The following is a 25,451-nucleotide window of genomic DNA, read 5'->3' on the forward strand; positions in this document are numbered from 1 at the left end:
CATTCCACTTCTGGGACTGTATCTGATGGGAAAGACAACAGTAGGTCAAAGAGACATCTGCACCGCTGTGTTCAAGAGCAACATTATTCACAATCGCCAAGATGTGGGAACAACCCAAGTATCCATCAACAAATGGATGGACAAAGAAGATATGGTGCACACACATGCAGACACACACACACACACACACACACACACACACACACACACAAAATGGAGTATTATGCACCCATAAAAAGGAGAAATTCTGCCATTTAAGCCAACACAGTGGGACCTTGGGGCATTATGCTAAGTGAAATAGGTTAGGTAAAGACAATACTGTATGATCTCACTTATATGTGGTCTCTAAAAAGAAAGAAACAAAAGAAAAAAAGTCCAAACTCATAGGAAAAAGAGATCAGATTTGCATTTATCAGAGGTAGGGTGGGGGGATGGGGATCTGGATGTAGGTGCTCAAAAGGGACACACTTCCAGTTTTAAGGTATAGAAGTACTGGGGAGGTAACATGCAATGTGACTACAGTTAACAATGCCATATGGTATATTTGAAAGTTGTTACAAGAGTATTTACTCAAGGCTTCTTATGACAAGGAAAAGACCAATTTTTTTTCTTCTGCCTGTATCTATAGGAGATGATGGATGTTAACCAAACTTATCACTGTAACCATGTCACGATATATGTAAGTCAAATAATTATGCACACACCTTAAACGCTGCTGTATGTCAATCAAATCTCAATAAAACTGGGAGGAAAACACAACATCCTGGCCTTGCCACTAACAATATGAGTGGCCCCACCTCAAGGTTACCCAACTGAGAGCAAGGTGAACTTCGAGATCGCTAATATTGCATAGTCCAACGCCATTTCCACTGACGTACTACACCTAAACTTACGGCAACACTGAAAACAACATACATTCAGTTCAATCCCGATTTATTGGGCAGCTACTACGGGCAAGATACTGGGATAAATACTAGGGGGAAACTGCATTGGCTTCTATCTATGTCAACAGTGTATCAGGGCTGAATTTTACAAACAAGCAAACAGTCCCCAGATGTTGGATGTCTGAAACATCAAGCTTTTAACACATTTGTAAAGTTAAAGAACAGTTATTCCATAGGTCCCAGCATAAGATGCCCTATTCTCTGCTGACTTTTTTGAAGACTAGACACGGGGATGGAGGAGTTGGGGTCTGAGTCCTGGCACTGTCATACATTCATTTTTTTTAACTAATTAAGGTGAAATTCATAGAACATGAAAAAAAATTTGTTAACATTGATTTTTGAGACAGAGAAAGAAACAAAGCATAAGTGGGGCGGGCGGGGGGGGGGGGTTGCAGGGAAAGAAGAAGGCACAGAATCCGAATCAGGCTCCAGGCTCTGAGCCGTCAGCACAGAGCCTGACGTGGGGCTCGAACCCACAGACCGCGAGATCATGACCCGAGCCAAAGTCGGGCGCTTAACTGACTGAGCCACCCAGGCGCCCCGAAACCAACCATTTTCAAGTGAATGATTCAGTGGCACTTAGCACATCACAGTGTGGTACAACCACCAAGTCCATGACCTCTAGGGCTTTTCTGGTGGTACAGCAGGGCATCCCGCGTATGTTCTGTTCCCGGTCCTGACCATTTCCCAATCAAGCCTCTCCCTCCCTCGGGAACATCTGCAGTCATTCAGCATCACGGGGTGACTTGCTCTTCTCCATCATTTAACAAATGCCTATCTAAGCATCTACCAGCTAAGTGAATAGCCACGCCGCTACCTAAGAGACAAAAGTCCGTCAATGGAACCATCCATGATAACTGATTAATCACATTTTTTTTTTTTTTTGATAGCTGGATTTTATTACCTGAATGATGCCCTGCCTCCACTCTCTCATTTCAAACTCCTTTCAGGTTATTTTGCACAGAGCACTCAAAGTGTGTCTGGACCCCAAGCTCACGAAAAACCAATTCACAGGCTCTCGATGTAGACTTCCCTTCTGCAGGCACGGTTTATTGGAGCAGCGGCAGCACAGATTTGAAACAATTACAATTACCACGAATACTTACATACTACCTTAGACATTTTCTATGTACTAACTGGAAAACTAAACTGCCCGCATTTTCGGAGGATTTGTTATGGTCTAGACACATGTCTAAGCGCTTTCGATGCATTATTTCCTCTAATCCTTACCACGGTCATAGGAGGGTGGGGCTTGGAGACATTAAGTGACTTGCCCAAAGTCATCCACTATAGACGTAGAGAACCAGAATTAAAAAGATAATCTATTTGACGTAAATACCAGTGCTCTGAGCTGCGAGGCAGCTCCCATGCAGAATTCCCACGGCAGCTGGGATAAACCAAAGCCCCATGGCTTAACCTTCAAAGACATTCCCAGGCAGCACTGTGGAGAAGGAACAGAGTTTTAGCACCCTGGAAAGACTCAGGTATCCCAATTCTTCATCAAAAGCAGAGGTCCATTTGCAAACATCAGTTTCAATCCACAAAGACATTTTCATTCACCTCTATGAAGAGTGAAAAATGCTCCCAACCTATTCAAGGTCACGTCTCGTCCCCAAGTGCCTATCCAGAACTCCGACCCCCCTCTACCCTAGACTGCTTGTTTTCCTAAATTCTTACCACCCTCCAATATACCCTACCATTTAATCATCATGCATATTATTATTATTCTGTGCTTGAACGCAAGCTCAGTGACAAGAGGGAGTCTTTGTTTTGTGCAGTGTCCCCCGTGCTTAGAGACACAATGGCCTAAACCACAGTTGGAGCACATTCCTCTTCCTTACAAAAGTAGATGATGGGATCTATTCAAAACACTTTCTAGCATTTCACCAAAAACTGCTAAACGCTGCTAAATATTTCGCACATTCGAATAGAGACGTTGACACGTCTATAAGTGAATTCAACAGTTACATCACGGAGGAGAAAGGCGTAATTACAGAATAATAGAACGATCACTGACAGATGGAAAGGGGTTTTCTTGTTGTTACAGCTCACGGACCGGGATCATAGGAAGAGTTCAGCGAGTTAGCACGGCTGACAGGCGATCCGAGTGCGTAAGCTCAGCCACGATTCCTCAACTCTTAGGCACAGAGTTGGGGAGCAGTGGGGTGGGAAGGGGCGGGTAATGAAAGAAGCATATTTAATTTCAAACCCTGATCTTTGTAATAGAAGTTACTACTTGGAAAAGGTTTTAAAAGTCCATTATTTCTATAAGGGAAACTACACAAAAGAGCGTGATAAACGGGTGTGGCGGAGCATGCGTTAATAATGTAAAAATTTTCACTTATTTAACACTTTACTAGGTACCAGGCGCTATTTTGAGGCCTTGGTGTACGCTATCTAATGTGCTTACCTTCACAACCACTTTGTGAGGTAGATATTGGTATTATTTTATAGATCACGAAACGGAGGCTCAGAGAGGTTGTCTAGCCTACTTGGGAACGCACAGCTCTTGAGTGAAGGAGCGGAGATCAAATCTAGGTTAGCGGTGCTCAGCACAGTTATTTTGTCCCCCAGGTGCTATCTGGCCATGCCTGGAGACTTTTTTTTGTTGTTACCACTGGACAGAAGGTGCTGCTGGTATCTGGCCAGGTAGGAATGCTTCTAAATATCCTACCATGCAAAGCACAGCCTCACCACAAAGAAGTATCTGGCCCAGGAGGTCAACGGCGACAAGGCTGACAAACGTAGTTCTGGAGTGAAAACTCTTAACCGCTGCACACAAAGTTCGAGAAACACCATCTTTGACGCAAGGAGAGAAAGGAGGAAAACAAACTGTGACACACCAGCTAAATGCAGCCACACACTAGCTTCGCAAAGAAGGAGGCGTGTTTCCCGACAACACCTGAAACAAAGCACAACAAACCTGCGGCTTCAAACTACACAAACGTACTCCTTCCCACCTCCGCAGCCCAGGAGTCCAAAACCAGTACTCCTGGGCTGAAATCAAAGTGTCAGCGGCCGTAGTCCCTCGGAAGGCTCCATGGGAGAAGCTGGCCCTTGCTTCCTCCAGCTTCTGGTTGCTTCTAGCAGTGGCACTCACTGGCTGGTGGCCGCATCACTTCGGTCTCTGCCTTCGACTTCACCTTCTCCTCTCCGTGTCTATGTATCATCTGCTCAGTCTGTGTCGCTATGTGTCATCCCCCCGCCTCTCTTATTAGGAATGCTGGGATGGCATTAGGAACACAGGGATAATAATCCAGGATAGTCTGCTCATCTCAAAATCCTTAAATGGATCACCTCTGAAAAGATTCTTTTATTTTCTAAATAACACACATTCCAGAGACGAGGACGCGGGTCTCTTTGAGAGCGATTTTTCAGCTCAGGACAAGGGGGTGACAACACGTCCGCTGACCCCTGAGGGACCTCAGGTCATTTGCCCAAGGACCAATGGCTAACAAGGGGTGGAGGTGAAATTCGAACCCAGCTGTCTCCGCCTCTGAAGCTCATGTTCTTCTTTATATCACTCTACCTACAAAGGCCGAAGAAAAGATCTTAAACCAGCAGGTCCCAAGCTCTGAGTGGGAACCAATGCAAAGAAACTTAAAAACATCGACAGGTGCTTTAAGCACTGCCAATAAAAATCACGAAAGCACAGATTTCCATGATGCGAGAGTCTTGAGAATGTTTGTATCCATTATACCCTCGACATAATTTAGCGCACATCTCTTATCCCCAAGGAGCTACCTTCTTATCCAAAGAATTACTTGTAGTCCTTACAGAAAATGGCCTACGGCTTTCTTCCTGAGTCTTGCTCGAGTGATATGCAACTGATTATGGCTTTACCTGCACATGCATCTTCAGGGTCTGCACGTTATTATGGGTTGAAATCCCAAGCTTACTGAGATAGAAAGGCACTGCCAACCAAGAGAAGGACATGGTGGGTCTACAGGGGGTCAGTGCTGGAATTTTCAGAAGCCCATAAAACTTGTGACATTAAGAATACCGGGTATGCAGCGAAAAGAATAGAGTACGGATATCTACTACAACGTGGGTGAGTCTTGCAAACGTACGCTAAGCCAAAGAAGCCAGACCCAAGAGGACCCGTATTGCGTGATTCCATTTCGATGAAATACCCAGAACAGTTAAATCCACAGAAACAAAAAGCAGATTAGTTGCCCAGGGCTACACGGAGCAGGTACTAGGCAATGGCTACTTAGTGACAGGTGGTTTTATTTGGGAGGGATGGCAATGTTTCAGAATTAGATAGTGGCGGTCGCCTCTGTTTTTCACTTTAAAATGGTGACATTTTAGGTCGCATGAGTCTCACCTCCATAAAAATCAAAATAGGGGCGCCTGGGTGGCTCAGTCGGTTAAGCCTCTGACCTTGGCTCAGGTCATGATTTCACGGTTTGTGAGTTCGAGCCCCGCGTCGGGCTCTGTGCTGCCAGCTCAGAGCCTGGAGCCTGCTTCGGATTCTGTGTCTCGCTCTCTCTCTGCCCCTCCCCTGCTCACGCTCTGTCTCTCTCTGTCTCAAAAATAAACAAAACACTAAAAAAAAAAAAAAAAAATCAAAATAACTCAGTGGAGGCCTCTATGCTAAGCAAACTTAGCATAGAGTAGACAACCCACTTCTTTACAATGTAGTATTAAATCATATTCTGGTTCAGATCTGAGGGTACTAGGACCTGGCCGGGAAACAAGGGTTTATTTCATACGATCCTGGACAGGGTCCATCTACTATGACTCTACCTTTTGGACTGTGACAAGGAGGAGGCTTAAAGAGCTGGAAGTCCTACAAACTCAAAGCCGCTTTTTAATTTTTGCTAATAACCTAAGATACGCGCGCTGTTAAAAAAACAAAAAATAGCCATATCATGCCAACATTGAAAGTTACTTAACACCACGGAGAAAAGCGTTACCTCCCACTCCCCTAACCTAAGGTGCCTGCTTGCATTTTCCCAGGAGATCATCAAATGGAAGGTGCTCAGCGAACTCCGGAGGACATTTCAAATATCAGGCATTAGTAGGAGGGTGAACACTGATGACCGTTCAGAAGCCAGCGTGAAGTAAAACGTGGCCTTTCGTGTGCATTGGGAAGCAGTAATCACTAACCAATGAAATTGGCGGTCTATTACTGTATAATCAACAGACAGTAATTACACAACCGTCAACACCTGCAGTTTCGATGTGATAATAACCAGATAGGACACACCAGAGAATGTGCACGTCGGAGATAAGATTCCCTCCTTCTGAAGCAAGCATATGTGAACGGTGTTGCCCTAGGGAGTCTGGATGGCCCTGGGTGGAGTAAACCTCCTCAAAGGAAGAATGTGAAGTTCTCGGACTTGTGCCCAGGGTTAGGACCGTCTGTGGGGCAACCCGGGGAAAGGAGAGGGGAGGCGGTCGCCCAGCCGACTTCAAGCCTCACACGTTCCTTCAAAATCCAGCTTGTACTTCTCCCTTGGGAGGACGACCTTCCCATCACGCATGAACTTCCAGCTGTGGAGGCCAAGGACAGGGAGGGGATTTGAAACCTGCGAACGTACCGCTTTCTTAGGGCAGAATCTGCAAGAAAAATCCTCGTCCTCTGCACCACACAAGATGGGCTGTGGATCAGGAACTAGTCTTTTCGTTCCAAATGAAGGCTGCGCTTCTGTGGCCTTCCCACAATTTGGAAGCAGTGCTTGGGGCCACAGTCAGGCACCGCGGCCGGAGGACGGCTGTGACAAGAGGGACGGCAGGGGAGACTGAAGTGAACAAGCCCAGGACGGAATTGGGAGTGCTGAGCTCTGGCCCAGGCTTGCCATTCACCCCTTTCGGGAAACCACACTTAACTCCTTCCCCTTGGTGTGCTTATCTGTACAATGGGGCGATGGCCCTGCCCCACTTGCCGAAAACAAAGTTCTTGTTGGAAGGTCATGAGAGTGAGCGGGGTGGGGTGGGGGGGGCATCATTAATGACCAGACAAGTACACAACCAGAAGTTTAGGCTCCTATCAGCATGCCTAAACTCCGCGGCAGAATCCCACACAACCAAGACCCCAGATGTTAAGAGTTAACATAAAAGAGGAGATGCATTTGGGAAATGATAGCTTAAGCCACATTTCCTTTTTTAATTCATGCCTTCATTTGTTCAGCAGATATTTAACGGGCACCAACTAGGTAGGTATTACTGAATAAAACAGACGTGGACTTCTTCACGGGGCTTACAATTTGATGGGAGAGTCTGTAGAATTTTTATTTGGAAAAAATATCATCTGTAATATGGGCTGTGAGGAAAATGAAGGGGACAGGGTGCAGTGATAGATAATTAAGGGGTGATCTATTTAGATGGGGGGGAGGGACAAGAAAGTCTTTTCTGGGGCAGCAACGTTTAAGATTCCTGAAGGCTCGGGGTGCCTGGGTGGCTCAATTGGTTGAGCATCCGACTCTTGATTTCGGCTCAGGCCACGATCTCACCAACTCTTGATTTCGGCTCAGGTCACGATCTCACCGACTCTTGATTTCGGCTCAGGCCACGATCTCACCATCATGAGATTGAGCCCTGTGTCGGGCTCTGCACTGAGAGCGTGGAGGCTGCTTGGGATTCTCTCTCTCCCTCTCTCTCTGTCCCTCCCCTGCACTCTCTCTCAAAATAAATAAATAAACTTAAAAAAAAAAAAAAAGAACCCTGAAAGCTCAGGGGGAGCCAGCATTGCAAAGAAGGAGCAGGGAACTGGCAGTGAGTTTCCAGTAGGGAGACCCAGTGTGAGCACAGGCCTCGGAGCAGGAGGGTCAGGAGACGAAGAGGCTGCAGACAAGCGGGCAGGAGGCCTGGAAGCCTCTTCTATGCTGTGTACCTTGTGAGCCTCCAAGAGTGAGAGAGAGGATAAGCACTGCCTCCCAAAAACGTATCCCAGGATGCTAACAGGGACGTGTCAACTAAGCCACCAGGATAAGATGGCTATCCCATTCCAAGGTGAAGCGCCAGGCCTGGATGCACTTCTTCAGAAGACACAGCCCCAAACCAAGTTCACTGCTCTTGAACTCACCCAGAGCGAGGGTGCAAACATGTCAGGCTGCAGGTGGCTACAAGGAGGGAATGACTGAACGAGTCGTGGGCAGTCTGGTCCCAGAGGGAGGGCCTAAGAAGAGCCGGCTTCCCCATTCCGGTCCGGCAAAGGCCTTCGGCGGGACTAGCTGGAGAGCACGAGACTCCCACAATATGGGAGACACCACGACCTTGCTGGTGACTCTGGCCTGAGAAATCGAAAGCGGGGGATGGGCGGGCGGGCTGGCTGATGATGGACAAGCCAAGTGGCACAACACCTACACTGGGAATAGCATGCAATCCCCAGGTCTGTGGGGACCAAGGATGTGCATGTGCCATGGCCCGGATTCGGATCGTGCCAAGAGCATACACAGGGGGCTCTGCCAGTCTCCGCCCAATGAGGGCCAAGTGGATGGCAATGGAACCCAACAGATAGGAGAGCGAGTGGACCAGTGAGCTTTCCAGAGACTGAGAAAGGAGTGGCAACGAGACTACAGAGTTGTACAGCAGCCAAACCAAGGTGGCTGGAGGGAGGAGGTCCTCACAGACAGGATGGCAGGATGTTTCTGAAGAACGCACCGAAGGGCCCCCTAAGGGCAAGATCCAATGCCAAAAACCCGCAACACAAAAACAGCTCTACTGTGACACTGTCTGCCAATACAAACTTTCCTAGGCCCCGTCCCGTCCTTCCCAACCCCTCCCTACCCAGAAGCAAGAGCCACTGAGTAAGCAAGAGAGAAAGCGTCCAACCACAGACCCTTCTCCCAGCAAGAGGCCGTAGCTGGAGGAGGGGGAATGAATGGAGACTGAGAAGGAGGGGGAATGGAGAAGGAGGAGGGGGAATGAATGGGAATGAAGTTGGGAGGTTTGACTATTACATGGTATTAGATATTTTAAGTATTTGGCAAATTAAGCGGGGACTCTTTATAACGTAAGACGTATCAGCACGGTCATGTGATACGTTTTCATCCAAACAGAGGGTAAATGCTTTCTGCTGAAAAACTTTTTAAAGTTTATTTATTTATTTAGAGGGTGGGGTGGCGAGGGAAAAGGCAGAGAGAGAGAGAGAGAGAGAGAGGAGAGAGAGAGAGAGAGAGAGAATATTCCCAGCCACTGTCAGCACAGAGCCCTATGTGGGGCTGGAACTCACGAGCCACGAGACCATGACCTGAACCAAAGTCAGACGCTTAACTGACCGAGCCACTCAGGTGCCTCTCTGCTGAATAACTTTTAACGGGAGAGTGGGTGACGACATAAAGCTGTCTTGTGACAGCATCCCACAACAGCTATTTGTCTGAGGAGGATTACACATAGAACTTCATCATGGCGGCACATTTCGCGGAAAACAGACTTGGTGAAAATGAGGTCCATCGTGCCCCAGCCTCAACACGGGGGCCACTGCAGTTCCTGGGCTCACCTTGTACCACCTGCCTCCCCCGCGGAGCCACACAGAGCCTCCGGCAGCTGTAGACGCGGAGCCTACTGACTTCCTGCCCACAGAAGAGATTCGCATCCCCTACACCCTCCTCCTCTTCCAGAAACACACGTGTGGTTCAGGAAGGGATCCCGGCCACCAGGAAGCACCACTGAGCTCAACTTTGATCCTCACGCAACAGGCTCCAAAGAAGTTCCCAATTTTAAGCCTCCTGAGCATGTCCTCGGACGCCACCCTAACAGGATTCCTTCCATGGGGATCCAGCTACGAAGCGCAGAGCCTCAACTCATACCCAGCAGTGAACCCAAGGAAATCAAGCACAGGACGGGGGTCTACCTTGCTGCATTCATTCTCCCCTTGCCTATGTCATGAAGAGCACATCTCAAGAGGGCAGAGCAGTCAAACGTGATCCAGAACTCACCTTCGGTAAGCCGTGCAGAAGTCCCCAGTTACAACGTAAGTATATTTCAGTGGGTTTTGCCGATCAACACACACGGGCTCGCTCTTTCTGTGATTGTAAATATTCGCCAAGTCTCTACCAGGTAAAGGAGATTCGTCCTCGCTCATAAGCCCTACCCTCATGAGAGCGTATTTAAAACCGAGATAATTTTAAAAGATGTTCCTGGGCCCGCTGTCCACTGGATTTTCAGTTCCTTGAAGGCAGGGACTGGGTCTCATCTACTTTTGTGTCCCCGGGGGCCTGGCATGGAATCTGGGACATAAGCGGGTTCAAAAATCCGATGGATAAGTAAGCAAATGAACACATGAATATCCCGGCTCATGTTTTAAGCTAGATTCATGTGAACAGTGTACATATGTTTTAAGAGAGAGCGGGGGGGCGGGGGGGCCTGCTTTTCATCATTGTTGACTACCCCAGTCTATTCCCTACAGATGAGCTTTGGTATGTTTATTTGATGTTTCTAATTGGATACTTCAGTGTTAGGTTATACAGAAGGTTTCCCTCAGGCTACTCTTTCTACAGATTCTGAGACCATGTCAACTGCCCGTTCACTGCCCACTGAGAAAAGAGTGAAAAACCTCTATCGTGGTCCATGACTCCATCTACGAGAATCAACGATTCGGGTCTCTCAAAGCGAGTAGTACTGCTTTAACACAGATACAGCTAAAAGAATGTGGGCACCTGGGTGGCTCTGTGGGCTAAGTGTCCGACTTCGGCTCCGGTCACGGTCTCGCGGTCCGTGAGTTCGAGCCCCGTGTGTAGGCTCTGTGCTGACAGCTCAGAGCCCGGAGCCCGCTTTGGATTCTGTGTGTGTGTCTCTCTCTCCGACCCTCCCCCGTTTGCACTCTCTCTCTCAAAATAAAAAATAAACATCAAAACATATTAAAAAAACAAATTAATTTTCACCTCTCTTGTGGAAGGACCTTTGGGGACGAAGCAGAGAGAAGGAAGGCTGGCTAGCGCAGGGATGGAGGCAGCAGGCACCAAAGAAGACAGGTCACAAGATTCGGAGTTGGACAGAACTGCGGTCATGTCTTAGCTCTGCTGGGCCTCAGCTTCCACATCTGTAAAATGGAGGCAGTAATGCCCACCTCAAGCACTGTGAGGAGAACCAAATGGCGGGAGGCTCTGAAGGCAGTGGCTGCCACATTAAGGGTGGCGGTTTCATTCGACAGTGGTCTTACGGTTGCGTACACATAAAAGGAATTATATACACCTACCTGCATATTCAAGGACGCTTTCATACATGGGGGTTTCGCAACTCAAAGGAGGGGAGATCCACAGCTCAGCTGCTTGGAACTTGGAATGCCTCTTCCCATAGAAACAATGCTAGAAATCACAGAATTTTAGAACCAGGAGGGGCCTCTAAGAGCATCTGTAAAAGCTCCCGCGCAGTGGAGTGTGTCCTACCCCAGGCACCCCCGTGGGTGCAAGCCCGCCAAAACCATACAGCCCGTGATGCAGCTGAAACGCTACACACCAGCAAACAAGAAAGAGAAAACGATTTTAAAATATTCAGTGACTGCGCATCTTCACAGGCTCTGCTGACCTTAACTAGACTGTCTTTCTACCCTGAAGTTCAGTGATGTAGGAAGGGGAGACCTACGCTTGGCACGTCTCGTAACCTACCCTACCCCTCCCCACACCCAGCAACTGCTACAAAAGAAACCTTCCAGTCACGATATGATAAGAACCTTATCTGCAGCATGAACAAAATGCAACAGGCCCGTGGAGGAGAAGGAGATACGTGGGGGAGGGGCGGAGGGGTGTCCAACCAAGGCAGCGAGAAGTGGGGCGGAGCAGGGCACAGGCAGGAAAGCCTTGGTTAGTTACCAAGTTTCCTTCCGTTATCCCCATCGGCCCTGTTTCACCAAGTTATGCCCAGACATAACTATCTGTTGAAGACAGCAGAGACCCTGCTGGGTCCCATGCGTATGTCACTGTTTAGGAGCCCCCTGTCACCCTCATTCTGGTCCCTGGCTGTGCCCACCTGACCCCCTGCCACGGGCACAAAGCGCTCTGGGGTCTTCCTACTGCTTATTCTTTGGGATGACGGCAAAGCCTGGCTGTGTGTATTCACAGGATGTTTGCAAGACAAGTGTGCTCAGCTTGGAGAGTGCCTGTAATGGGCTCTCGAATAGAGAACATTTGGAAGAGACTGCAGAAATGACCAAGCTTTTACGTAGTTTTACGTAAACACAGCACTACTCGGACCACACGAGATAATGCTCACAGTACGATGTTAAGTGAAACAAAAACCACTTTATGAAAACGTGCATAGGGTATGATCCCACTTGTGACATATATGTATGCACTATGGTTTAGCCACTCTTACCTATATCTGTTTAGAAAAAAGACTAGAAGGAAAGACTTTAAATTTTTTTTTTTTTAACGTTTATTTATTTTTGAGACAGAGAGAGACAGAGCACGAACGGGGGAGGGTCAGAGAGAGGGAGACACAGAATCTGAAGCAGGCTCCAGGCTCTGAGCGGTCAGCACAGAGCCCGACGCGGGGCTCGAACTCACGGACCGCAAGATCATGACCTAAGCCGAAGTCGGCCGCTTAACCGACTGAGCCACCCAGGCGCCCCGAAATACTTTAAAATGTAAATGATGATTTTGTCTGTGTGATGGAAATACGGGTTATATATATATATTTTTTTCCTTTGTAATTTTCTGTATTTCCAAGCCTGGTGAAATGGGCAAATAATTGTTAAGAGGAGAGGTGAAATGACATTTAGATACACTGATTAGATACGGAAAAGCAAAAAAGTCTTTAGAAATGGCCTAATTCAGGTGCCGCCTGGGTGGCTCAGTTGGTTGAGTGTCCAACTTCAGCTCAGGTCATGATCTCGCGGCTTGGGAGTTCGAGCCCCTCCTGGGGCTCTGTGCTGACAGCTCAGAGCCTGGAGCCTGTTTCGGATTCCGTGTCTCCCTCTCTCTCCCTGCCCCTAACCCACTAGCATTCTGTCTCCGTCTCTCTCAAAAATAAACAAACATTAAGAAAAAAAAAAAAAAAAGAACTGTGTGTTCTAGGGGTGGCTCAGTCGGTTAAGCGTGCAACTTCGGCTCAGGTCATGATCTCACGGTCCGTGAGTTCGAGCCCTGCGTCGGGCTCTGTGCCGACAGCTCAGAGCCTGGAGCCCGCTTCAGATTCTGTGTCTCCCTCTCTCTGCCCCTCCCCCGCTCATGCTCTGTCTCTGTCTCTCAATCATAAATAATCGTTAAAAAAAGAAATTAAAAAAAAAAAAAAAAAAAAAAAAAAAGAAATGACCTAATTCAGTATTTCTCCCAATCTCTCCCAATCATGTAGGTAAAACATGTCTGGACCCTCAGGTGACTTACAAACCTCAAGCCTTGCAACTGGCAGACAACTTAGCCAAATCATGGCTTGAACTCAGATCTTGTGACATTTATGGACTGTGCCACTCCCATGATATCACAGTGTCCTAGAGTCAGGGACGAACGAACTTCATAAGGAAATGCTCCATAAGGAAAGAGTAAGACTTACTGTGCACACCTACACTTCTTGCTAAATAAATATTTGCCTAGCATTATATCATAGTTTTATGACAGGCAAACAAGTCAGTTGCTACAGGAGCCCCAGTGACTTTGTCACAGCTAGTGAACCTGCGTCCTGGTTACAAAGGCCTTACGCCTGCATTGCACAGAAGCCCACCTCTAGAGACTTTCAAGGTCAAACTGTATCAGAACGCACCCCTATCCTTTGAAGCCGGGCATCTCTGGAACAATTAAGAAACGGGCTATTCTATCTTCTACTGCTGCGAACTACACACGTAATAGTCACTTCACTTCCACTCCGTGGCATCATGTTAAGCAGATGTAATACAGCAATATTTTTAAGTTTTTTTTAATGTTTTATTTATTTTTGAGACAGAGCATGAGTGGGGGAGGGGCAGAGAGAGAGAGGGAGACACAGAACCCGAAGCAGGCTCCAGGTTCCGAGCTGTCAGCAGAGAGCCCCACGCGGGGCTCAAACCCACGAACCGTGAGATCACGACCCGAGCCGAAGCTGGACGTCCAACCCACTGAGCCACCCAGACGTCCACACTACTTAACGTTTACCCAGCCCCAAAAAGGTCTGGAGAGCAGACAGACTGAAAACCTTCTTTAGAAGCACCCACACCTTAAAGGCTTTAGGTACTTCCTATTTGTAAATAGGGAGCTTGTTAGGAACAAGCATCATCTCCATCTGACAAAAGCATCAGTTCTAAAACCTTTCACTTAAGGAAGAAAATTCGGACATTTGACGCAAGCATGTGTACAGAGCAGCCTGGGGCCACACAGGAGTGGCTTTCCATTTCGCTCTGCTTATCTCCAGCTGGCTGGGCTGGGAGAGCTTTCTAGGCAAAGGGGGTGGGGACATGGCCTCCAAGGACACAGGAGCAGAGAAGGACCGGCTACGGGTGGCAAGTTAAAGAATTGTTTTTCAGACAAGCATACAGACTCCCTACGGACTAACCAGAAACATAACGCATGAACCCAAGACCCACTTATGGCAGGCAGGGAGAGAGCATGCCGGAGCCTGGACAATATGCCCGTCGCCTTGCCGCCTGGGCCGAGCAGTAATTAACCGAGACTTAGAACTTGAAGTTAGCTGCCAAGCCTGGAGCATGCACAGGCAGAGCAGAGCTGGGAGTGCCTGAGTCGAGCTGCAAAAATGCAAAAAAATGCTGACCGTGGGAAGAATTCAAGGTGGACGAAGCCCCAAAAGAATCTAGGTAAGAGCAGGCTGAAAAGTACTACCGCCTGAGAGGCCTCAGGGTGCGTTCTATTCCTGCCCCCCAAATGACTTCGGTATTGAGGGAAGCCCTGGAAGGAGACGGACATAGACATGTTTCAGCGGAAGCGCACAATTCTGAAATACCTTCAAGTTTTCACGGAAGAACGTAGCGTGCCCAAGTGGCCTGTCTGCTTTGCAGTCAGTCAAAACAAAGGCGACCAAAACGAAACAAGAACCATGTGGCTTTGGGCCTCAATCACAGACCTCAACTGCGAGAATTTAAGGAAATAAGACAAAAGAAGCCAAAAGGCTAGACTGTACGAAGGTGTCTAAGACGTCATGTTCCATAAAAGCAGAAACACCGACGCTGGGTCATATCTGACGACTAATGATAGGGAAGAATTTGACCAGACACACAAGGAAACCGCTCAACCCCTTTAGGACTGATAACATGGAGATCTACGTTGGGAAGATAAAACGTGAGGCTTAAAAATTCAAAATTAAATGTTCACGACGGATACGCTAAATCAAAATGGTGGTGGCCAGGGAGGAAGCTGGAGGAGTCTGTGATCGAGAGCAGATGTTGACCAGGATGGTCTGAGGTGCCCCGATGGAGGACACAGATGCTGAGGGCAAGTCCTCCTTGGGTAAAGGGTAAAGCCATGCAGAACCAGTCAAACAGAGGCTCCAGCTCATTCTGAAATCCCAAGGGGTGGGTCTGAGCCCTAAACAAGAACAGATGTTGGTCTTGGCTGGTTGATCGAAAGGGGTTCAAGGGTAGTGCTTAATTAACCCTGGATTGAAGGGCTGAAAATAAGGAGTCTCATAGGACCCTGAAGGAGGGAGATCTGAAAGAACTTGCAGATTGAAAGTAAATGGAGCCCTTTTCACACAGGGCCTGTAACAGTCTGTTTAATCCAGAAACATCTGGAAGGTTCCATTTAGTCTAGAAATTTGGTCAACTCGCTGAGGAGCACGAGGACCAAGTTGTAAGTGCCTGATGACCACAGGAGAGCGGGAATGGGGCAGAGCGATTAAGGTCACCCCACCCCGCTTCCATCCCCACCTTTCAGATAAGAAAACTCACACCCAGAAAGGCGAGGCCAACTGCTTGCCCAGGATGAAAACTAACTCTCTCACGGCAGTGCCAGGGTTAGCACCTGGATCTTTTCCTATCATTCCAGCAATTTTCACATTATTCCGTGCTCTCACATGAACCATAGGTAGCACCCAGCATTCTCCCATCAAACAGGAATCAAACTTGTTTTTGCTAGAAAACTATTACTGCTTTTATTCTTAATTGGGGGGAAATTCAGGAAAGCCATAAAAGAAGGAAAATCAACTGCAGCTTCATTTCTCAAAGCAACCTCCATTTTTAAGAAATTTTCATTATTTCTGTTAAATATGGTTTAGAGCCATTGTCATAGTTGGACAATATATATTTCATAGCATGACTATTTATTCTACTGGTTTATTAGCTGGCCCACTGAACTTTGTGTCATCAGCCAGATAAAATACAGGGCTTTTAAAGATCTCTATCCAAATCCTAAGGATCTTTCTTACATGGGGGCCAAGGAAAAATCTGAAGTCCTGCCTCTGGGGACTTCTTTCCAAGCTGTCACTCAATCGTTAACTGAGCTAAGGCATATGAATAGACTCAGCTGTGAACTTACTGGATCGTTCTGCCATCCTCCAACCGCTATTATGTGCGTAAGGAAATGTGTGAAAGGTTTTTGTCAAATGCTTCCACGTCTATGGCTCTCTCTTCCTCTGCCGATCTAGAACACTTCTCGAAAAAGGCAGCTGGGGGAGCCTGGGTGGCTCAGCCTGTTGAGCAACCGACTTCGGCTCGGGTCATGATCTCATGGTTTGTGAGATCCAGCCCCGAGTGGGGCTCTGTGCTGACAACTCGGAGACTGGAGCCTGCTTCAGATTCTGTGTCTCCATGTCTCTCTCTGCCCCTCCTCTGCTCGCACTTTGTCTTTCAAAAATAAATAAACATGAAAACATTTTTAAAAAGGCAATGTGATCAACTAGTGACTGCACATTAGTAAATTGATGCTGGTTTCTAGGGATCAATACAATCTCTTCTATGGGTCTGCAAATCACGCACATGCATGGTAATCCAGAATATTTGCAAGGGAACGATTCATACGCTGACGTGTCAGGAATTAAACTCCTTCAAAAGTTGCACAGAAGAACATTTGCATGTTTCTCAACTTCTGAAATGTCTCCCCCCTGCAAAATTTATTCAACGATCACTGGCAGTGTCTCAAAGGTGGTAACTACTAACTCCTTCGACACCTCCAGATATGATCTAGTAGGTCCTAGAGATCTGAACTCCTTCAGATTAACTAGATGTTCTTTCACCGTCTTCTACATCCCCCTCAATTCTTCCCTTTTCACTGTGAAGATCATTTTTCTCTTTGCCGGAGAAGGGAAGCAAAATAGGTCTGTATGTGTCATGTATTAATGTCAGCCTCATCCTCCCATTTATGCACTAGTCTCTCTCTGTCTCCATTCTTCTAGCTCCAGCTATAACTAAGAGGCAAAACAAACGAAGACACTATTTTCAAACTACAAAGGACATACCACACACTGTACGGCCTCAAACACACACCTGCACGTAGGCCAAAAAGGTTCAACCTGGCCAGTGAAGAAATTAACACAACAACGAAATGTCATCTTGTAGCAAAAGCCATGGAAACCCACCTTTCAACAGCATGCTGGTGAGTTTGCAGGGAAAACGGACATACCCGCTGGACCTAGGATAATGTTAACTGTGCCTTTGGAGGGCAAATACAAAAGATGTTTATGCCCTTTGGAAACCAGGAAAGCTACACCTGAATGTTTATCTTAAGGGACTCATTCTGAAATAAATCTGAAATCAAAGAAGGTCCAAGTAAACAAATATGCCCCTCAGAAATATCATCATGGCCCCAGTCTAAATATCCAATAGATATTGAGAGAGTAGACAGTCTAAATATCCAACAATGGAAATGGTTAAATGAACTACAAAACCTCAACCACGGTTGGCCAAATAAAGTCCCCTCCCAAAGATGTCCAAGCCTGACCCACAAAACCTGTGAATATGTGGTCTTACGTGGTAGAAGGAACTTTGCCGATGTGATTCACTTAAGGATTTTGAGATGGAGAGATCACCCTGGATTATCCAAGCAGGCCCAACACATCACAAAGGGCCATGCTAAGAGGCGGGCCCTGCCTGGGCCAGAGCCAGAGAAGGAGCCATGACAAGAGAAGCAGAGGGGAGAGACTCAGAGATGAGATTTGAGGTTGGTCTGTTACTGGCTTTGAGGACAGAGGAAGGGGTCATGCACCTAAGTACGTGGAGGCCTCCAGGAGTCGGAAAAGGCAGGACAACATTCTCTCCTAGAGACTTCAGCAGGGACACTGTCTTGCCAATACCTCAACTGTAGGAATTCTGATCATCAGAACCATAGAATACTACGTCTGTGTCCTCGGAAGTCACTACATTTATGGTAAATTTTTACAGCAGCAACACTAATACACGACCAGGCAGCCACTAAAAACAATAAAACAGAGGAGCGTATGGCAACGGAAGAAAATTGCTAACACGCACAGATGGGGAAACGGCAGGCATGGCGATTATTACTCTGTGAAATACATACAGATAGACTGAGGTTCTGGGGCACCTGGGTGGCTCAGAAGGCTAAGCATCGGGACTCCTGATTTTAGCTCAGGTTCCTGAGTTCGACGCCCGCACTGGGCTCTACACTGACAGTGTAGAATCTGCTTGGGATTCTCTCTCTGCCCCTCTCCGGCTCGCTTGCTTGTTCTCTAAATAAATAAAGTAATTAAAAAAAAAGATTTATAGAAACAGTTGGAAATATATCAATAGATTAAAAGACCTCGTAACCGGTCCCCCCACTTCTGCCCACAAGCACCTAAGACCCAGAATGGTCCTTTTCAAATATGGAATTAATTACCTTACTCCTCTGCTCAAAACCCTCCAACGGCTTCTGTCATCGCAAAGAAAAAGCCCAAGTCCCGAGAAGAACATACAGAGCCCGGGTCCGTGGCAGCGCACGGCTCTGGGAAGAGGCACCCATGCGTACTTTACGTGACTGGCAGTGACCTCCACCCAGGCACGAGCCGGCTCCTACTCCCTCCGGCTCTCCGAGCTTCCCGCCTTTGCTCTCTGCCTTGCTGACGCCACCTCGGCCTCACTGGCCAACTTTCTATTCCTAGAACATACCAAGCACACTCCTTCATACTTTCCACACGCCCTGCTCCCTCTGCCTCAAGTACCATATCCAGGGGTAGGTATCCTAGGACAAAGGGCAGGGCAGGGCCGTCTCCTGGATCTGCTCTCCAAACACTTACATCATCTGTAAAGAGGTGGGTATGTCTATTTCCCTACAACCTCACCAGCACTGCCTTTTATCACTTCAAGGTGTGTTTGTTACAAAGTGATAGTTCAGTTTTGTGTTCACTTCTAGTTTAAACATTGTGAGCGTGTACGACTAGAAATAACACGCCACACACATTACACACTGGGATACCTTTTGGTGTCATCTGTGTAAGAGAATAGTGGGGGGGCTACGTCATCTGTATTTTAATGCCTCATTACCTTACTTCCTTCCAGTCGCTGCGCAAAGGTCACCACCTTATGAACGAGGCTCTCCTTGACGACTTTATTTTCAATAAGAATCCCAGCGCCCACCTCCCAATTCCCTAATCCTGCTTACTTTTCCCTGTGGCATGTATTACCATCTGTCATTCTAAAAAATACCTCGTTGTTATATGTCTCCCCGAACTAGAATGTATACTCCTTAACAACGCAGACATCAGCAGCTTGGCCTATAGGGCGTTCTTGGAGCCTAAGTGAGTTCGCACGGTGGGTGTTACAGAAATATGTATGTTTGTGTGTGTGTGTGTGTGTGTGTGTGTGTGTGTATACATATATATATATTTTTTTTTTTAATTTTTGAGACAAAGAGTGAGCATGCAAGCAGGGCAGAGGGTAAGGGGAGGGGAGGGAGAGGGAAAGAAATAGAGAAAGAGAGAGACAGAGAGAGAGAATCTGAAGCAGGTCCCACGCTCAGTGTGGAGTCTGATGTGGGGCTTGATCCCACAACCCTGGGACCATGACCTCAGCCAAAATCAAAAACGGGATGCTCAACTGAGTCACCCCGATGCCCCCATGAATATTTGTTAAGGGACTCGCTTAAGATTAGAGAGGACTTCAGAGAAATGGAATATGTAGCTCGGTTGAAGGTGAACTGTACCCACTTCGTTTAGTGCTGTCACAATACTGTTTTCACAAACCACCAGCCAAGTAACTTTTAGTGATGGCTTTCATGGAAACTCCCTGTTCAATCACAAGTCTTCTGCACAAGCCTTTTAAAAATCAAGTTAGTCATCAGGTATCCTCTGAACCCAGATGCCATCTCCCGTCTGTCTCATCAAGTTTCATAGTTTTTGTGCAACCAGAATTCCATTCTTCAGAAACTCTCAGCCCTTTTGGGTCACATGTCCCTTAAAATCCATGAGATCCAATGTATTTCCACTGAATGTTTTAAATTCCGCCCTCCTAACACCCTAGTCCCATGTCTCATGACCACAGTTGTTCTTCTGTTTTCAGATTCCAAGAGATTCAAGACAGGAAACACACAGGACGAGCCCCAAGTGCTTAGAATGTCAGGAAATAAGGAGGTGCGAAAGCAAACAAACAAGACCCCACAATGATAGGGGGCACGTCAGGGATACAGAAATGAACTAAAAGAGCAAATAAAAATGGGGGCCAAAGCTAGGACAACATAAGAAAGTAAAGCAGCATCAGATTACAACTCAAAAAGTATAACATAGAGGAGGCCACAGAGACATAAATGACTGAATAAACAAACGGGGGGATGGGGCATCTAGGTGGCTCAGTCGGTTAAGCATCCGACTTTGGCTCATGTCATGATCTCGCGGTCTGTGAGTTTGAGCCCCGCGTCAGGATCTGTGGTGACAGCTCAGAGCTTGGAGCCTGCTTCGAATTCTGGGTCTCCCTCTCTCTCTGCCCCTCCCCTACTTGCGCACACGCTCTCTCTCAAAAGTAAACAAACATTTAAAAAAATTTTTAAAAATCAACAAATGGGGGCAGAATAGACAAATCTCCCATGCAGAAGATTTCCACATTCTTTCTTTTTTTTACCCACCCAATGTGGGGCTCAAACTCACAACCTCAAGATCAAGAGTCAAGTGCTCCACCGACTGAGCCAGCCAGGTGCCCTAGAATTCCATATAATTCTTACAGAAACTCTTCCTTCAAGGGAAGGACCGTAACTTCCTACTTTTTAAAGTGTGGGCTGCACATAGGGACTTCCTTCCAAACAGTACAGTGTGGAAAGGCGGAGGAAAGAAAGAATAACTTTACGGTGGAGAAATCTGACAAACACTGCCTCACCCAGGCAATCAAGATCAACATCACAGTGATGTCAAGTTAATAGGATATGTGATCTTGCTATGATGTGATGAGAACAGCACATTATCTCCCCAAAACACCTTAGCCTGGGTTCATCATGAGACAACATGCAACAAATCCCAACTGAGGGACATTCTGTAACACACCGGACAGTAATTCTGTCAACTGTCAAGGTCATCAAAAACAAGAATAATCTAAGATACTGGCGCCGTCGTTAGGAACCATGGAGACACGACAACTACATGTAATGCGGTATCCCAGATGCAAACTGGAACACAAAAAGGGCAGTCGGGAAAATCAGCAAACGTGAATAGAGTGCACACTTCAGTCCATTATAACGCAGAGATGTTGGTTCAGGAATTGGGACGCGGGCACTGTGTTCATCTAAGAGCGCTGCCCACACTCTACGCTGTAGTCTTGAGAATTCTCTACATCTAAAAAGAGTTCTTAAGGGTTCACTGCAAGTAATTCCAACAGATCATCAGCACTGTCTTGAAAGGTTCCTCGGTCTTCCACATCCTACAGTAATTCTTCCTGAGTGGCCAGTGGTAAGTCCCATGCAGCGACTTCCCCCGTTGTATTCTGCCAAGTGACTCCAACAAAACCAAAAGGTATTGGACTTTGAGTCCACTTAGCCACCCAGCAGATGCTGAGACAATCACCCCTACCGCTTCTTCCACTTAGGCAGTTGGTCTTAACAAACTCCCATCAGCCTCAGCCTCCACCTGTCTGCTTAGCAGAAGGTTCCCATGACAAACTGACGGACTTCCCTCCCACCCCCTTTTAACCTCACCCAAAGCTATGTAGAATGGCTTCTCCATTAAATTATAGCTTGAAGATAAGCCCATTCTTCCTTGTTTATCAACCCAGTTTCTCCTCTGGCCTTCCACAGACTGCAGAGACAATCCCATCCCTTTGAGAGTCTCAGGGCATTTGAACAGGAAGACAGGGGAGCGAGTATCAGTCAGCACAATAATAATAATAAAAAAAAAAGCATAGGGAAAAGAGTAGGATCTTCTCTATCTAGTCCACATGACATATGCCGGAATCACCTGCCTGCTACCCTTTGGTCCTCAGTGGCCAAGTTCTTAACCCAGCCGTAAGGTCACGTGGAGCTCTCAGCCTTTGCTCTTGCTGTCCTTCTCCCCTCCCCCATTTGGGACATGTCCCCCTTCTCTGGTCATTCTTCCAGCTGCAGTAATCCTGTGTGCCTCCCCCACTGGAGTGACCCTTCCCTTCTCCCAACTCTCGGTAGCCCCGTATTATTTCGCATTCCCGGCCCTGCTGGTTGTGTTTCACGATCTTACCTCCTCACCTCCACTCTGAGTTCCTCCATGGGGTGAAACTCGTCTACTTTTCCGGTTACCTTTGGCGTGCTGATCATTCTAACTGTCCAGTCAACACCAGCAAACATTTGAGGGCTTCTCAGACAATCTTCCAAAGAACCCCACCTTACAACAACTCACCGACAGAGGCACACAATTACCCCCATTTTATAGCTGAACATGCTGACGAGTGAAGCGGCCGAGTGGCTTTCCCGGAGTCACATGGAAGAAACAGAGGCTGAATGCGAATCCAGATTCATGCTCTTAATCACCGCAGCACATCTCGCTGCATCTTACCAGCTAAACGATCCCTTACAGAGTCTAGGTATTTTAATAAGTGGTGATCTCAGAAGGGAAGTTAAAAACCCTTGGTCTACAGGCCCCAAACTGACAGAGAAAACGTTTATCCAATTGTGCCCCCCAAACCTAAAAGTCACACGGAATGTGTGTATAGCAGAGACAACGGGACTCAAGGAAGAGAGCACTTGATTCAAATTTCTTTAGGAAGCACCACGGTCAGCCATCGTTCTTCACACGTTGGCCAGTGCGAAGGACCGAGGGACACAGGCTGGACAAACAGCGAAAACTAAGACAGGCAAGGCTGTAGCGTTTCGACTGCAATGCCAGGCTAGCTCACATGCTTCGAGGAGACTGGGCAGAGACAAGGCATCGGGCCAGAGGAGTAACCAGCCCCCAGCACCGTGCTGTGTGAGCACGTACAACATAGAGCAAGGTTCTCTCCGGCCATCTGCTTCCCATCTCCCGCTGGCAGTTTTGTGGTTGGGTGACCAGCTTCTTACATGATGTCTAAAAATAAGTGAGCGCCGATTCAATTACCCAAGTACATGAGTATTTACGGTCACCTTGTGGTCTACACCTAAATCAAACACCCTTCCTTTCCATTACAAGGAACAAGGTGCTGGCCTCCCTCCGCAGGTGCAAAGCATCAGAATTGGTCCGAGGCTCCAATTTCTTCATGGTCACCACCGGCTGACAAGCTTAAAGGATGCCCGACCCCGGCGGCAGCCATCAGTTGTAACGCCCACTCCACGCAGCCAAGAATTACCAGGCTTTGCCAAAGGGGCGGGCGCACCTCTCTACTCTGCTGTGTTCCTGACGTCTCTCTCAGGCCAGGGGCTACTTAACCCTGAGCACTCCCAGAATGCCTCGCCCGGGGAAAAACTACTGGCCTTGCTGCACCTGTTAGATGGGTTAACTATTTTCTTTAGGCCCCGCTATCTTCGGTTTACCAGACCCAACTGACTGCCTGGCTTGGCTATCAGACTGGAGACCTGGATCCCAGATACGCCAAACCCCGGATGATTCGTTTCAGAAACTCCTGAACAGGACTTTGCCACAAGTAAGGGCAAGTGATCCAGGGGACTCCATCCGTCAACATGATTCTGAGGTCAGGATAAGCGCTCTGGACAACGTTTTATTTCCTAAAAAAATAATCAGGCAACCCTTGTTCCTTCAAGGAACTTACAACCCTGCAGGAAAGAGGAGACATGCCTGCAGATAACTGGAAATACACACCGGAGAATGCTAAGTCCGTAAGAGCGGTTTAAAGAAAATGCTTGTCTCCTCCACCCCACTACTGATTCCCCAGGGTCACAGGAAAGATTTTGAGAGCTTCTAGAAGCAACTCCCTCTTGGCCTGGTTCACATAGAAGCACAGGAGCCCCGGAAGTGGAGGATGAGCCGGAAGGTGCTGGAACCCGGCTCGCTCCTTTCCTCGTCTCCTAGTCTCCTTGCCTCCACGTTATAAAAAGGCTTGCAATCTGTTTATTATGAAATACTTCCCGAAACACTGCAAAGAAAAGGCCATGTGCACAAGCAAAGAGCATAATTCTAACATTTTAACACTTTTTGAAGTGCAGCACTAAGAACAACTTCTATTTTGATTTAAGTGTTTTTATTTATTTTTGAGAGAGAGAGAGAGAGAGAGAGAGAGACAGAGTGTGAGCAGGGGAGGGGCACAGAGAGAGAGAGAGAGAGAGACAGACAGACAGACAGACAGACATAACCTGAAGCAGGCCCCAGGCTCTGAGCCCGACCTGGGGCTCGAACTTGTGAACCACGAGATCGTGACCTGGGCTGAAGTCAGGCGCTCAACAGACTGAGCCACTCGGGCACCCCTGTAAAAGCAATTTCACAGCATGTTGTAAGCCCTTGGCACCAGCCCGTCTTCAGATCTGGAGAACCACCAGCTCCCCTGCCACCTCCAAGGCTTACTTTAGAGCCCCTGGGCTGGCTTTACCCCCAACCCTGCCATACTCAGCACCCCTATCGACCCCTAATTAACAGTGCCTGGCTCCTCTAATCTGCTGTAAATCTGTTGAGGGCGAAACCCACTCATCTGCAATTTCCCTCCCCACCTCACCCCCACTCTAAATGTTACCCCCTTTGCCCTCAGCACCTCACAAAAAGCTTGAGACCTGTTATAAAAAGCACAAAACAAACGCCTCAGTATTTACCTAATTCCTACTACCAATATTGCTTTATTTTAGCCCATCTTCCCAATAACCCGTCGAAATAGGCGACATCAGCTTCATTTCACAGGCTGTTCTTTGCTGGGCAGACAAAGGAAATTGGCTCATCTTAGATTCTGTCCACCGTACACAACGCAAGGTCGAGTTTCCCTCTCTTGGGAAACTTGCAGGGCAAAACGTACACATCCTACCCAGATAGGACAAGTATCAGAAATCATACTGGTAGAACAGAGACTCGTCAACTGATGTTAAATTGAAACACCGCAACTTTCAGACATCAAGAGTTAGTCTAGCACAGACTAACTCTAAGGCTCGAAAGCAGCACTCGAACATGACCCATGTCCCTTGAAACGAAATTACCACACATATTTAAAAGAGTCCGTAGGCTTGTGCTAAAGGTAACTTTCCTTAACAGGGATGGCTCCGGAGATGGTTATCTGTTTACCTGTTAATGATTGAAGGATAAGTAAGGAGGAACAATTTTCAACTAAGAGTGTAAAGGAGGTGCCCCAATCTTGTCCCATCTCAGGAATAATTCTCACGGGGGAAAAAAAAAACAGAGAAGATACAT

At 47.4% G+C, this 25,451-nt stretch overlaps 1 protein-coding gene across 1 annotated transcript in view; it reads right to left on the reverse strand.

The window, feature by feature from the left end:
• PIP5K1B (phosphatidylinositol-4-phosphate 5-kinase type 1 beta) overlaps positions 1 to 25,451 on the reverse strand; it is a 313,556-nt gene that overhangs the window by 261,205 nt on the left and 26,900 nt on the right. The gene's annotated exons all lie outside the window — the stretch shown is intronic.

Source organism: Neofelis nebulosa, chromosome 12, assembly GCF_028018385.1.
Source record: "Neofelis nebulosa isolate mNeoNeb1 chromosome 12, mNeoNeb1.pri, whole genome shotgun sequence".
Lineage (NCBI taxonomy): Eukaryota > Metazoa > Chordata > Mammalia > Carnivora > Felidae > Neofelis > Neofelis nebulosa.